Genomic DNA, 14,828 nt, shown 5'->3' with positions numbered 1-14,828 from the left:
GTGGAAAAAAGCGCCCCCTATCGTCTCCCAGATGACATCAGGGATTTTGGAATGGACTCAATGAAAATGGATGGGTAAAAAAATCCTGTACTCCACATTTTCCAGTCCACTGATGGAGCCGGGGTTACCAGAGTTCATTATGGATCCTCTGAGCGCCGCGGATCATGAATTCTACTGTATACACGTTAGATCTATACACTTATCGATTTTTTTTCGAATGGTGATCAGGAATTGGAATATACCAGTTGGATACCATCTGATGTCAGGTAAGGAATCTATGTTATCAGTGTTAGGATAATCAGACTCATTTTGATGAAGATATAAGCTGTTTTGTGAAATGTCCTCTATCGGTTTCACTGTAAAATCCATGAGGAAATGAACACGGCTATTATCAGCGCGCGGCTCGAATGGGCGTGCGTGTACGTATAATATTGATCATCTAGCGCTTATTTGAAAACGATTCATAAATAGGCCGACAAATATCAACGTTCTGGAATATTCCAGTAAAAGACGATTATCACAGAATGGCCCAGAATGGGCTGTTTTTTACCTCAAAACGGGTGCTTTTCAAAATGCTCTCAAACGGAAATAAAGCGATAAAAAACCAATCTGCCTTGACAGCACTGACTGGAAAATGATTATTTGATAAGCAACGGGCAGATTAGACACATAGCCATAATTTAAAACATAGATTAGGCGATATTAACGTTAACATTAAAGTGGATGGTGGCATTCAAGCGCTAACTCTGGCGCCACCTGGTGGCACTGAAAGTGTTAAGAACATTCACTTATACAAAAACAGACTGAATGGATATATATAACAGACCTGCTGGGGCAGCGGACTGAGAGCAGGGGACACAAACAGGCTGGATAAGATGGTCAGGAAGGCCAGTAGCGTGGTTGGGGTGGAGCTGGACTCTAGCGAGGGTGGCGGAGAGGAGGAACCTTGCTAAGCTCCAGGCCATCAGGGAAAACCCCTCCCACCCACTATACACAGACTTGGCTGACAGGAGGAGCATGTTATATGCTCACACTACCTAAATGCAGCACTGAACGGCACAGGAAGTCCTTCATTCCGACAGCCATCAGACTATACAATGCATCACTGTGCCTCACTGCATCACTGAGCACAGAGTGACAGTTACGATCTTCCTGGACTCTTACTTTTTAAACAGCACTGTGCAATATTACACCTACTGTAGACTTCAGTATATTTTTACTGTATTTATTTACTGTATCTTTTATTCAATTTTTATTCTATTTCATTTTATTCTATTCTTAGGCCATTTGTTTTGTTATTCTTATTCGTGACTTGTTCTGTCTAAATGTTTAATGTTGAGTGATTTGCAATGTCAAATTTCCCTCAGGATAATACATTTCTATTCTATTCTATTCTATTCTATTCTATATCTTTGAAAAGTCTCCATTTATTCAACACTTCTGAATTCACTGACAAATTTAACTGAACTGACAAAAATAAGGTGCATAAAAAAGCAAACAATTCCTCCACAGGCTACTCACCATCATTAGTAGAGCGGCAAGCGGCGTTTGGGGACAGAGTGAAATCTTCGTAAAACACTGCCCCTCCACTCATTCCTGAACTTTTTTGTTAAGTCCTTCTCAAATGCCTACTGAATTAAATTGGCCTTGTGTCGATGAAGCATACTAAGGCGATGTTCTGTAAAGACGTTCTTGAGGGTAGAAAACGAATTCTCACAGAGTGCCGTGCCATATTTACAGTATGGTACTGTACTGCAGCATTTTACAAGTGGGAAGCACTGTTATTGTACACTACAGTAATATGGGTTACTGTAAAGCAGTATACTGTATCTCATGTTTGCTGTACATTACTGTAATTTTACTCTGCACCACATAGGATTGCAAGACAACCTCGCAGAGGTGGAAGAGGGCCCCTTTTTACTCTGCAACAAGGGGAAGCCATTTGTGCAATGGTGATTGCAAACAATGCCATAAGGTTGAGAGAGATACAAAGCGCTGTTATAGAGGATGACAATATCTTTGGGAATATTGGATCTGTTTCAATCGCTACAATTGACAGAGTGCTCGGGGGAAATTAAATGCGCATGAAACAATTGTAGTACAATGTGCCATTTGACCGGAACAGCGACAGAGTGAAGGAGATCCGCCACCAGTATGTACAAGTAAAACATGTATGTGTTCTATGCATATGTAACCGGTTCTACACTGAACATGCCATGAGTGGGAGTCGAACCCCGGTCTCCCGCACCGCGGGCGACATCAGAGACCTCTGTACCAAGAGGTGAATTCACTTCTAAGGACTCAGTATGGATGCCTCTGAGGAGTGAGTTTTTACTTCCTGTACCGCTACCGTGCCACAGTCACTTCACAACGTCGGAAGTTCATCGTGACTGGGCTTCGCGGTACCATCCGTTACACATACTCTAATGTTCAGTGCTGTAAACTGGCTACTTTGTATAGTGCCATACAGTACACTTACATGACAGTTCATATACTGTACAATATGTTGTCCAAAATGCATTTTGTTACACAGGAAAAGTGTATAGTTTTTCTCTCTCTCTTTTCTGGGATAAAGCATGTACCAGGGAACCGCTGCACACATTATACGTTGATGAGGCGGGTTTCAATCTGGCAAAAGGTAGAAGGCGTGGAAGAAATCACATTGGACAGAGAGCAACCATTGATGTCCCAGACCAACACGGAGGGAATATTACAATGTGTACAGTGCGTACAGTAATGTGTACGGTAGATGTCAAATGGCTGTGCAAATAGTGTTTAGTGCTGTCTTGAGCATTTTCAGGTAGTGTCACCAAGATCTGACTTTTTTGCATTGGAAAACACTTACAGAGTGATCTGTCATAATGAAAACATGAGAAAGCCATTTGACTACAGTATCTTGTTCATAAACAATGGTGTCAGGACTTTTCATTTTGATGACACTGACACTTTCATTGACATGAATACTTGCTTTTGAAGAAGAAACTATCCATTTTGAGCAAGTGACACGCTTTTGCAGGTTATCAACTAGGTTTTGCAGTTTGTACTAATTGTTTTGAGAAATGCACTAACTGTTGTGCAAATGTAAATAGTGATGTGAGAAATGCACCAAAGTGACTGAGAAAAACTGGTAAATTATATTTTCATCAGTCTACAGCATTGGTCTTGTGTAGTGTTTGGTGAATTTATTGTATATTTGCACATTCTCTCTCGCAAGCAGTCACACCACTGGTCTCCACAACGCTGCAAGCAGTCACCCCACTGGTCTCCACAACGCTGCAAGCAGCCACACCACTGGTCTCCACAACGCTGCAAGCAGCCACACCACTGGTCTCCACAACGCTGCAAGCAGCCATACCTCGGGTCTCCACAACACTGCAAGCAGCCACACCACTGGTCTCCACAACGCTGCAAGCAGCCACACCACAGGTCTCCACAATGCTGCAAGCAGCCATACCTCGGGTCTCCACAACACTGCAAGCAGCCACACCACTGGTCTCCACAACGCTGCAAGCAGCCATACCTTGGGTCTCCACAATGCTGCAAGCAGCCATACCTCGGGTCTCCACAACGCTGCAAGCAGCCACACCTCGGGTCTCCACAACGCTGCAAGCAGCACCTCTGGGGACCAAGAAATGGTCCCATTCCAAACAGGCGCGCAAATGGCCACGCCCCCCGACAACACTGCAAACAATACTGGGAGCCAAGCAATTGTCCCTTTCCAAACGGGCATGTGCTCCAACCAGGCGCTCCACTACTACTATGAATTTTAGCAGTTTTCTGCTTGAGTGAAATATTTCACTATATACCATATTTCACTATATTTTATCTCTGGTCCAACCTGATTCAATCATATTCTAAAAAACAGAGAAAGCCAACCAGAACATGTTGAGATGGTGGTGTTAAAAAAAACATATTCCCGCCTTACCAAGAGTGCTACAGTATCTATCCAGATAGTTTCAGTGTGATTCACCTAGTTTTAGAGATGTCTGCCGTAGAGATGTCTGGCGTCACGCCAATGTGTTCGAGCTGAATGGCACTCGGTTAGTGTAGCTCAAAGCACAAAAGAAAATACATTTAAAAAACCCAAAAGCAACATCCCTTTCCAGAAACCATGTCCTGGTTGCGTGAACACTTTAGGCAACCAACTTGCGCTTCCGCGTTGCTCTGAATTGCTCTGATTAGCCGAGCGCGCGCGTGCGCATGAGCCGCGACGCGCTCCTCAGAGGCAGGAATACTAAGCTCTCCCTTAAGCTCCAGGAGAGAGGAGAGAGGCTGAAAACCCGCAGTTCTTGCCCGACTGATGGGAGCCGAATCCCGGATCAGATTTTTCTGATGAATACCCCCAAAACATGGAGGTCCCGAACGCATGGAAGTATTGATTGCGCCGTAACAAATAATTAATGAAATATACCGTGCCTTTACACATATGTTGGATTATGTAATTGGTTTGTCATGACAAACTAATAAAAAATCGCGATTTACCCGGTGGCTACAACAACACACAGTGACTACATGCGTGTTGTTGTAGCCATAGATATCTATAGAACACTAGATAGCTTAAGGCGGAGTCACCAGCGTCACTGAACCGCCGCCATCTTGCTCCAGTCAGCCTTGAGTGAGAGTGAGTGAGCTGCACAGACAAAAATACTCATAACTCGCTGAAATATTGACGGATTTACAAACGGGTTGGTTTGCTATAAACATCAAATATGTAGTTATGATACTGCATACTTATTAAAAAAAAATTAAAGATGTTTTTTTTTTTCACAAACCGCTGCCAGGTTAATAATGCTTGTAATAAACCAAACCGTTTGTAAATCCGTCAATATTTCAGCGAGTTATGAGTATTTTTGTCTGTGCAGCTCACTCACTCTCACTCAAGGCTGACTGGAGCCAGATGGCGGCGGTTCAGTGACGTCGCTCTCCATTGGCCGGCAGCGCGGGCAAGCTATCTAGTGTTCTATAGATATCTATGGTTGTAGCCACCGGGTAAATCGCAATTTTTTTATTAGTTTGTCATGACAAACCAATGTTTGTAATCAGTAAAGTACAGTAACTGAGTTACTTTTGAAATGAAGTAACTAGTAATGGTAACTAGTTACTATTTTTCAGTAACTAGCAATAGATAAGATATCTGAGCCAAGACACAATTTACATTGAACTAAAATGTTATTTTTCTTTGTGCCTCATCCGTAGCTAACAGTGTATTGCACTATCGTAAGACCTAGCATATCTTACCATGCTTTTTGTAAACTTCATGTACATATACCTGTTATGTCTTGTTCTTATTACTTGTATTATTGCACAAATGTCTTATTCTCATCCTATTGGATTCTTATTATTGTATTATTGCATTATTGCATTATTGTATTATTGCACAATTGTTGCGGGCAAGACCCGCCGCATTTCACTGTATGCTTGTATGCCGTGACAAATAAAACTCTTGACTTGACTTGACTAGCACAACACTGGCCAAGATAACCCATCGGCTCACTTGCTGTGAGCAGTTTAGGAATGTAGGAACTACACCCTCATTCATTATTCTGCATAGTCTTAATCGTTCTGTTGGAGACAATGTAAAAAAAAAACAAGAAAAAAACTGTTTGACAAACGAATGCAATATGGAAAACAATTAATCACCAGTTGAATATAAAATTAGCGAGTTGGCTGCAATTTCACAGACTTATATTGGGAGTGGTAATACATTTAGCCTAAGTGACCATTAATCAACTGGTGATTTGTAATTATAGTAATATCATCCCTTTAAACTATAAAATGAAATCACAATTTCCTGCTGTGTGCAGCTCAGATGAATACTAATAGCCCCCAGAGGTATGTTTTATTTACATTCCCCAGGACACCCCCCGACGTGGGTGTATTAATGAATGTATTAATGCTGCATCAATAATGAAAAAGCTGCATTACTCTGTGGTATAATAGTGTAGTATAAATAGTATGAATAAGTTATAGTATAATACAATTTTAATTATATAGTATAATAGTATTGTATATAGAAGTATAATATAGAATTAGAATATACATTATATAATAGAACAGTGTGGTATAAATATATAGATAAAAGTGTGTGTGTGTATACATTAATGAACCTCAGTAAATATGCAATTTAGCTGATAGATACACAAAATGTATTTATTTATGTTAATTTAATTGTGTTGATGTTTTCATTTCTGCAAAATAAGTACCGTAAATCCTTTTTTTTTTTATACATTGTCTGTCTACATTTATTTAGACTAGCATTGGTATTAAAATATTGAGTGCAGTTGAGTAATTGTGGGATTAACGTAATTCACACACTGAAGTTGGAACTTATAGGTTGCAGGGTCCGGGGACGATTTAGCGTGTGGTACCTACCTTCTCGGCTACCTCAGTCGAATCGAGTTGAATCAATAACATGCAGGCAATAGCTTTAGCTACTAACGCTATCATAGCATCATGATCTGTAATGTGTCAACTGGACAACGCCAGCCGCGCCTGCCAACGCCATATAGATAGCGAACGTAAACGGTTGCAAACGAAGTCAACGTCATCCAGCTGACACCACAGATCTAGATATGACAACAACGTTAGCTAAAGCTAAAGCTAACGCCAACCAGAGGGAAACGTTAATGTACAGTAGTCAGTGTAGCGGGACACTTGATTTGCATTGGCAAGAGTTTATCTCATTCTATATCACGGCACGAACATTTTTAAAAATACTTTTTTTTGCGACCTTATATTGGAGACCGGCCTTTATTTGTCTGCATGCATCAAACCCTCTGCCATTATAAGAGGCCCGTCCTTTATTCGAGTACCCTCCACTATTAGAGGATTTACGGTATGTAAATTTTGTTTGTTTGGTAAACATTGCACTATGAACAGTCTATCAGTGATGATGATGGTGATGATGATGGTATACGTGGCCCTAATATAATTTCTGCATGGTAGAGAATGCTATTAGCTAACCCACCCTGTTGTTTAAAGCACAGTGCTGGCTGTGAGTCACAGGCCTCTGTTATCACAAACAAAAACGTCCCTTTATACTTCCTACTGTGGTGCCGTACCTCTTCCTGAGGCTACAGGCATACTGTAATTAAACTGTCATGGAGTCGACAATGGTGGAGAATTATAATGGCTTTACTTTTATACTTTTAATATGATACTATATATGTGTTCAACTTTTCAGCATAGAGTAGGGCTGGGCGATGAAGACCATTTCACTTTCAATTACGATTTTGCCTTCCTGCGATCATGAAAACAAGAAAGTCGAGATGAAATCTCGTGTCGCATGCGGCGGTGCTCTCGTTTTGTCTTGTGTTGTAAATGCAGCGCACCCTTCCTTCCCAGCGGTGCGCTTCACCTCTGCCCTCCCCCCAGGCCCAAACTGTAGTTTCACCTCTTGTTGAGAGAGGGAGGAGGGAGCCACGGCGCGTTTCTCCTGTTATTTTTAAACGTCTTTAGTAACTTGTAGAAGATGACAGAAAGGCAAGAAGAAAGTCGTCGTCATAATGTTAATGATCAGTGAGTAATTAATAATATTTTGAAAATATTTAGAAATGGTCGAAAAAGTGGAGGGACCCATTGAAAACATCACAGTGGCGGAAGTGGAGAAAGCATTAAAAGGGATGAAGAACGGAAGAGCGCCAGGTCCAACAGGAGTAACGAGCGACATGATGAAGGCAGCGGGTGTCACAGAAGAGATGGTGAGAGTGTTTGGAAACATCTTGGACGAAGGAGAAAAGAGCACGACAATAACAATTTATAAAGGGAAAGGAGATGCACTTGAGTGCGGAAAGTACAGAGAAGTTAGACTGCTGGAACATGGAATGAAGGTTTTTGAGAGGGTGTTGGAGGAAAGGCTGAGGAGATTGATAAGTGTGGACATCTGCCCAGGAAGGTCAACGGCCGATTGAGGCAGATGCAGGAAAAGTATAGAGAGAAGAAAAAGAAATTATCTCACGAGGGATATATGAAGCATGTGTGAGATCAGTTCTCCTGTATGGTTCAGAAACGTGGGCAATGACAAAAAGGGTGATGGTGGTGTTAAGGAGCTGTGATCGGAAGATGTTGCGGTATGTGGCGGGAGTCAGACGGCAGGACGGGAGGACCAGTGCCGGGGTGGATGAGATATCTGTGGTGTCAGGGGAATTGATTTCAAGGTGAGATATGGACGTCTCAGGTGGTTTGGACATGTGAGAAGATCGGAGGAGGGGGGGATGTTGAGATGGGTGGAGGAGATGATTGTGGACGGGCGGAGGCCCGAGAGGGAGACCGAAGCAGACGTGGAGGGGATGTGTGGGAAATTATATGAGGGATCTGGAGATACATGAAGACATGGCACAAAACCGTGCCCAGTGGCGTGGAGTCATCGCCCCGTCCAACCTCACTGTAGTGGGAAAAAAGGACATAAAACGAAGATGATGATGATGATGATGATGATGATGATGATGATGATGATGATGATGATGAATAATAGTGATTTCAATATCAATAAAAATAATCTGGATTGTTTTTTTGTATGTATAGACTATAAAAATTGCAGGCTTACTACTACTACTTTATTTTTGTTATCTCTACTGCCCTTTCCACAGCAGCCATTGTAGCAGTGTTAACACAGGTGTAACTAATGACATTAATGTCATGTACCTCCAGGCCTCCAGGGTTCCCGTCCACCTTAATTCTTGGTTGTCCAACTCTATCCCTACCCAGCTACTCTTCCTCTCTCCCTCTCTCTAAGTACAGGATGGGGTGCAGGTGTGTGACACCGGAGGAGCAACTGATTGCCATCTACCGGCTGATTACCATTCCTATTTAGACCTGGCTTAGATGTCATGAGGCTGCCAGATCGTAGTTCCTATTTACCAGTCAGTCCGTATACTCTTGCTCTGTCTCATGTCAGTCCGTGTTCTATTGCTTTACCTAACGTTTCTTGTCCTCCTTTGCTCACAGTTCCTTTCCTGGCTTCACACCCTGTTCCCGAGTCCTGGATCCCTGTGTATGACCTCCGCCTGCCTGACCATTCTTCCCATGTGAATCCCCTGGACCGTCTGAGAACTCGCTCCTGGCTACAACCCGTCCCCCCCTGTCCCCGTCCCCGTCCCCGTCTGACTACCCTGCAACTCGTCTACTCCCCGGATTGTCTCAGAACCCGCTCCCGGCTACGACCCTCCTGGTTACCGTATTATTTTTCTAATTAAATATACCCGTCATTTGGGTTTTCTCTGATACCACATCGTCTCTGCCTGTTTGTATCTGCATCTGGGTTCTGGCTTTAGTTAAACTGTTACATGATGGTTCAGGTCAGTTTAGGTGTGGCTGTGCCAGGACCCTGGTATTCTGCACGCTGGCTCTCTGGAATGACTCTGGCACAACTAAATAGAATGGAACCCTAAATGATATGTCAAAATGGCCGCTGTGAATAGGGTCTATTCTCCCTGCCTGTTTCTGATTAGGTCGATTTGACCTTCTTTGGACAAAGTTCTGAATCACTCGACTGTGAGTGGCCGGTAAAAGCTCAACCGAAGAAGCTCTCATTCGCTCTGGGACTAATGATGACTGTAAATTGCTAAGCAATCTTGCGAGTCAATCACCAGGGTTGCTGGATGGCTGTAATTCCGGAGAATGAGGAGGAGGCGAAGCTGCATCAACCATAACATATTATATTTGTTTGGTGCTTTTACCCAGAGTGCTTTGCAGCAGCCTACTAGGCCCCAGTGGGAACCCTAACCCTGGCAGTGTTCGCCATAGATATCTATAGAACACTAGATAGCTTAAGGCAGAGTCACCAGCGTCACTGAACCGCCGCCATCTTGCTCCAGTTAGCCTTGAGTGAGAGTGAGTGAGCTGCACAGACAAAAATACTCATAACTCGCTGAAATATTGACGGATTTACAAACGGGTTGGTTTGCTATAAACATCAAAGATGTAGTTATGATACTGCATACTTATAAAAAAAAATGTTTAAAGATGTTTTTTTTTACAAACCGCTTGAATCATAGCCACGTTAATAATGCTTGTAATAAACCAAACCGTTTGTAAATCCGTCAATATTTCAGCGAGTTATGAGTATTTTTGTCTGTGCAGCTCACTCACTCTCACTCAAGGCTGACTGGAGCAAGATGGCGGCGGTTCAGTGACGTCGCTCTCCATTGGCCGGCAGCGCGGGCAAGCTATCTAGTGTTCTATAGATATCTATGGCTGCATCAACCATAACATATTATATTTGTTTGGTGCTTTTACCCAGAGTGCTTTGCAGCAGCCTACTAGGCCCCAGTGGGAACCCTAACCCTGGCAGTGTTCGCGCCAAACGCTCCCAATGAGCTATGCGGGAAATTGAGGAGCAAGGAAAATGTAGAGCATGAAGAGTGGAACAAGAGAGCAATAAATTAGCAATCCAAAAAAGGAAAAGGGACAGAATGATTTGCATGAAGACCGGATCCACATAATAGGTCGGATGCAGTTAGGAAACACAGTTACAACAGCAACCAACCCAGCCGCTTGGTGCCCTGGAGCTAAGGCTAATAGGCACTTTGGCTAATGTGACCGTTAGCTTGAGCCTTGGCTCTTTCTTAGACAGCATTTTCGCTCACAGCTGCTTTGAACCAGAATGAAAAAGCCCAGAAAAAAGAAAAAAAACAGGACCAGAGAGGGGCTGGTGTGATGGAGAGTGAAAGAGAGAGTAGGAGAAATCCATTAAATTCTGTTGAAATATTAAGTAAATATCTGTTTTCAAAATATGTCCCCCGCGTTTCTTTGGGGGCGAAATACCTACTGCACTGAAATATTTAGTTCATATTGGTTGTCCCACGTGTGGCGGGTGATGAGGACTGAGGAGTGGACTAGGAGAGCGTGTTCTTGATGGGGTCCTGAACTTCAGTCTACGCTCCCCAGCTCTCATACTATTGTCTTTAACCAATGTCTTTATCCCCAAAGTGGACTACTATCTAGAGTGCATTTAAGCCTTTGAATTTTTTGTGTTCACTTTGAAAAATTAACAGGGCTAAAGTATGGGCCAAATAGGATAATGCCCTTTGAATAAAGCCTTGGCCATCAGAGTGTTGGCTGGACAGCAAATAGCACTGCAGTCATTTGTTCTCAACATGGCTGCAGTCCCTTGTAAAAACAAGGCTCACACAGACACAGACACAGTCGGGTGGATTAGCCAGGTCTTTCTTGAGTCCCAAAAAGGAAAGGTAATGGATATTTCGAAGCAGCCTGTAGAGTGTGACTGTGATGTAGAAGGGATTATGGATGTGCAGTTAATAAAGTACAGTAATTAGCTTCATGGCCCATGGCTACATTCGTACCCGAAGTGGGGAAAGAACCATCACCTTGCTAATATCGTAGAGGTAATGAGTATATACTTGCGTGTGTGTGTGCATGTAAATGTGTGATGTGCGTGCATGCGTGCGTGCGTGCGCGCGCGCGTGTGTGTGTGTGTGTGTGTCTGAGTGTGTGTTTGTGTGTGTGTCCCAGAGCATTTTCGACCAATGCTCTTACTACAGTGAGAATGGAAGCGAGGCCTCCTCCACTTCTATCTTCATCAATACAATTCATCAATACAGAACGTTCCAATCACTGCCACTATATACAGCTCAGGTCCATTATCAGCTGGCTATTGGCCATATTCACACCCGGCTACCATTTTGCACTTATGCCATGCACCCAAAGTGGGAACGGGGTGAAAATGAACCCAACCTGAGCATGACATAAGAGCAAACTGGCCTCCGTGTGAGTATGGTCAATGGAGTGGGCTACAAATAGCTCAGCGATGGAAATTACATAACGAGTCAAAGCACGATGGGAGGAAAAAGTAGTTGCTGATGATGTCTTGAGGTGTTTAAGTTAAGTTTATTTATAGATTTTTGTACCCAGGGACAGTGCACATTAATCAACATCTTCTGTTTCCACATCAATGTAAATGTGCCAGAATTTGCTAATGAGCTAGTTTTCATCTGTAATCCCTGCGTACCATGCATGTCTTTATGGTGTGGGAGGAAACCAGAGTACCTGGAGGATACCCACGCAAACACATGTGGGAGAACACGCAAACTCCACACAGAAAGGCCCCCTGCTGGGGTTTGAACCCAGGACCTTCTTGCTGTGAGGCAGCAGTGCTAACCACTGTGCCACCGTGTCTGTAAAATGTTTCCCTAAAGCAAAGTGCAAGGACATCATGCTTTAACCATCGAGTGTGTGTCGTTGCATGAAACTTGATTTATTCCAAACCAGTGTTGAAAGTGTAGTTTTCGGCGGTCTTTTACATAATTGTAAGTACTGTACTTAAAGGACCATACCAGTCTAAGTATGAGTTTTAGCCAATTTACTAATCAGCACACATGTTTAGCTCATTTTCTTTTGCTTTGTTTACCTTGCAAACATTGTGTTGATAAAATACAATTAAGAATGCAATAAAAGATGCAATACTTCTTCAATCATATTTAAGTACTTTTACCTAACCTGTGATAGTATGTTTAATATCAAATACTTTAACACTTTTACATGGGTAGATTATGACTTTTACGTTTACTAAACAACTAGAGAATGAAAATATGTCTCCATGTCCATCTCTTATTTTTGGTGGTGGGTCGGGCTACACATTTATTTACATTTGGATCACTGATTGGACCTTTAAGTAAGTTTCATATCGTACTCTTAATTCTTTCACACGGTATTTATACTTTTACTTAAGAATTGTTTTATTCAACCTTTGTTTAACCAGGAACATCCCATTGAGATTAAGAATCTCTTTTCCAAGGGAGACCCGGCCAAGACAGCCAGCAGCAAAAGAATAAACACATAGTTACAAACAGGATTTTATATTTTATCTTGATATAATATCAGTGTAATTTTGCTTCCTGGTGAATGCCACATGCAAGCCCCTAGAGGGTTTTTAGGCAATTCTCCTACACATCCCCTGTGGATTATATTGTATTATATATGTAATTGTTTTTATATGTGTAAATAAACAAACAAACAAATTAAAAACATTGACATCCTAAGGCATCCCGAGACATCCTTTCATTTTGGAATTTAAAGTATTCAGCGATATTAATTCATTGAGTTTTAAGACATTCTGCCACGTATTCCAAGCCGAGGGTGCAGAATACATTAAATACCCTTTTTCCAATTTCCGTACGGGTATTTTTTGGACAGAAAGCACAAAGAGGTCCTGAGAAAGCAAAGTAAAAAGTACTGTTCAGCACTTTTCTGTGTGATTAAAATACATATTGTAGGTAGGAAGGGAGCAGACCAAGAATGATTAAAGGTATAAGGTACCAGTGTATGAGCCTACAGGTGGCCAGAGAAGAGAGTACAACTCACAGTGGTGAGTCAGAGCTTCACAGTTTCTAATGAACCTCAGTGAAGGATGGAGCATATTGTGGCAGACCGGCTGGCGTGATAATAGAAGGCCGCTATGTATCGGCCAAGGTACTGGGGCGTATGCCCATATTAGGATATCCGAGGAGACTCCCAGCCGAGCAGAGCGCGTCAACCCCAATGCAGTGCACCTGTGTCAGACATGCGTGGGACAGGTTAGTGCAATCAAAGCCCAATCAAGAGGCATAGAAAATGGAGACAGAGACAGAGAATCATTGGAGTAGCTGAGGCAAAACCTGTACGGAGAGAGAGGACGTGAGTAAGAGAAGAGAGAGAGCGAGAAGAGGAGGAGGAGGAAGATTATTGTCTGTGTGACCCATGCTGTGTTTATCTGCTTTTGGAAGGAGGATCCTGCTGTGTGCTATAACCCCCGAATGGTCTGAGAACCCGCGTGTGTATCGACCCCTGCTTGACTGACGTCTCTTCTCCCGGATCAGCCCCCGCCTGTATGAGAACCGCTCTTTGTGTACCAAACCCTCGCTAACGGACCAAGACAATTCTCACGCATTACGGACTGGCTGACGATATCACTAACCTCTCCTTTTCCCATAAACAGCAATAAAAACGCTGTTAAACTTGCTTCTACCTTGTGCCGTGTGTGTTTTGTTAATTCCAATCTTGTGAAAGCTCAACACATCCCAGAGTCTGTCACAATATGTGTCAACCATAATTATATGAAGACACTGAGCAGTGGGATGCATATAGAGAATGTCATATGCCATAGTCCAACACAGATAGTGGCAGAAAGATCATTGCATTAAGAACTAGTTTCAGCTGAAGTAGGATATGTTGGACAACAATAAAAGCATTTAGCAAGTATTCAATGGTCTGCACAAGAGTTGATGCACAGCAGTATATGACAGTATCATCAGCATAAAAATTAGAATTAGCATCCGACACTTTTTGACCAAGATTTAGTTTATTGACATAAATAAAAATTAAAAGTGGACCTAAAACATATCCGTGTGGTACACCCGTGTACGGATACACAATCAGAACAGAGAGCATCATAACTAATGCACCGAGACCTATCACTAAGGTCATTTGAGAACCAATCGACGGCTTGCTCCGAGAGTCCTGAATTAAAGGAGTCTGAGTTTTAAAACATCATGGTCAACTGTATCAAAGGTTTTGGAGAGATGAATAAAGAGTGCTGCACAATGTTGTTTCAAGTACAAGTCAAGTAATGTAAGTTACAGTACCACCTTCAGTGAAGCTGTGATGGTGCTATCTTTTTAAAACCTGATTGACATGTTGATAAAATGCATCGTGTATGTATTTTAGCCTGTATTGATCATTTAGATATCGGACTACAGTTATATTAAAATAGTTCAGTCCCCCCCTTTTATAATGGGAGAATTACAGATATGTAAGAGGCTCTGCTATAAAAATCAGCTGCCAGGCTAATTCAAAAAGCGAGGATCAACATCTGGACCAGCATAGACTGGAAC

The sequence above is a fragment of the Notolepis coatsorum genome (genome assembly GCF_963971535.1).
Source record: "Notolepis coatsorum genome assembly, chromosome: 16".
Classification (NCBI taxonomy): domain Eukaryota; kingdom Metazoa; phylum Chordata; class Actinopteri; order Aulopiformes; family Paralepididae; genus Notolepis; species Notolepis coatsorum.
Note: the sequence above shows the minus strand (reverse complement) of the source record.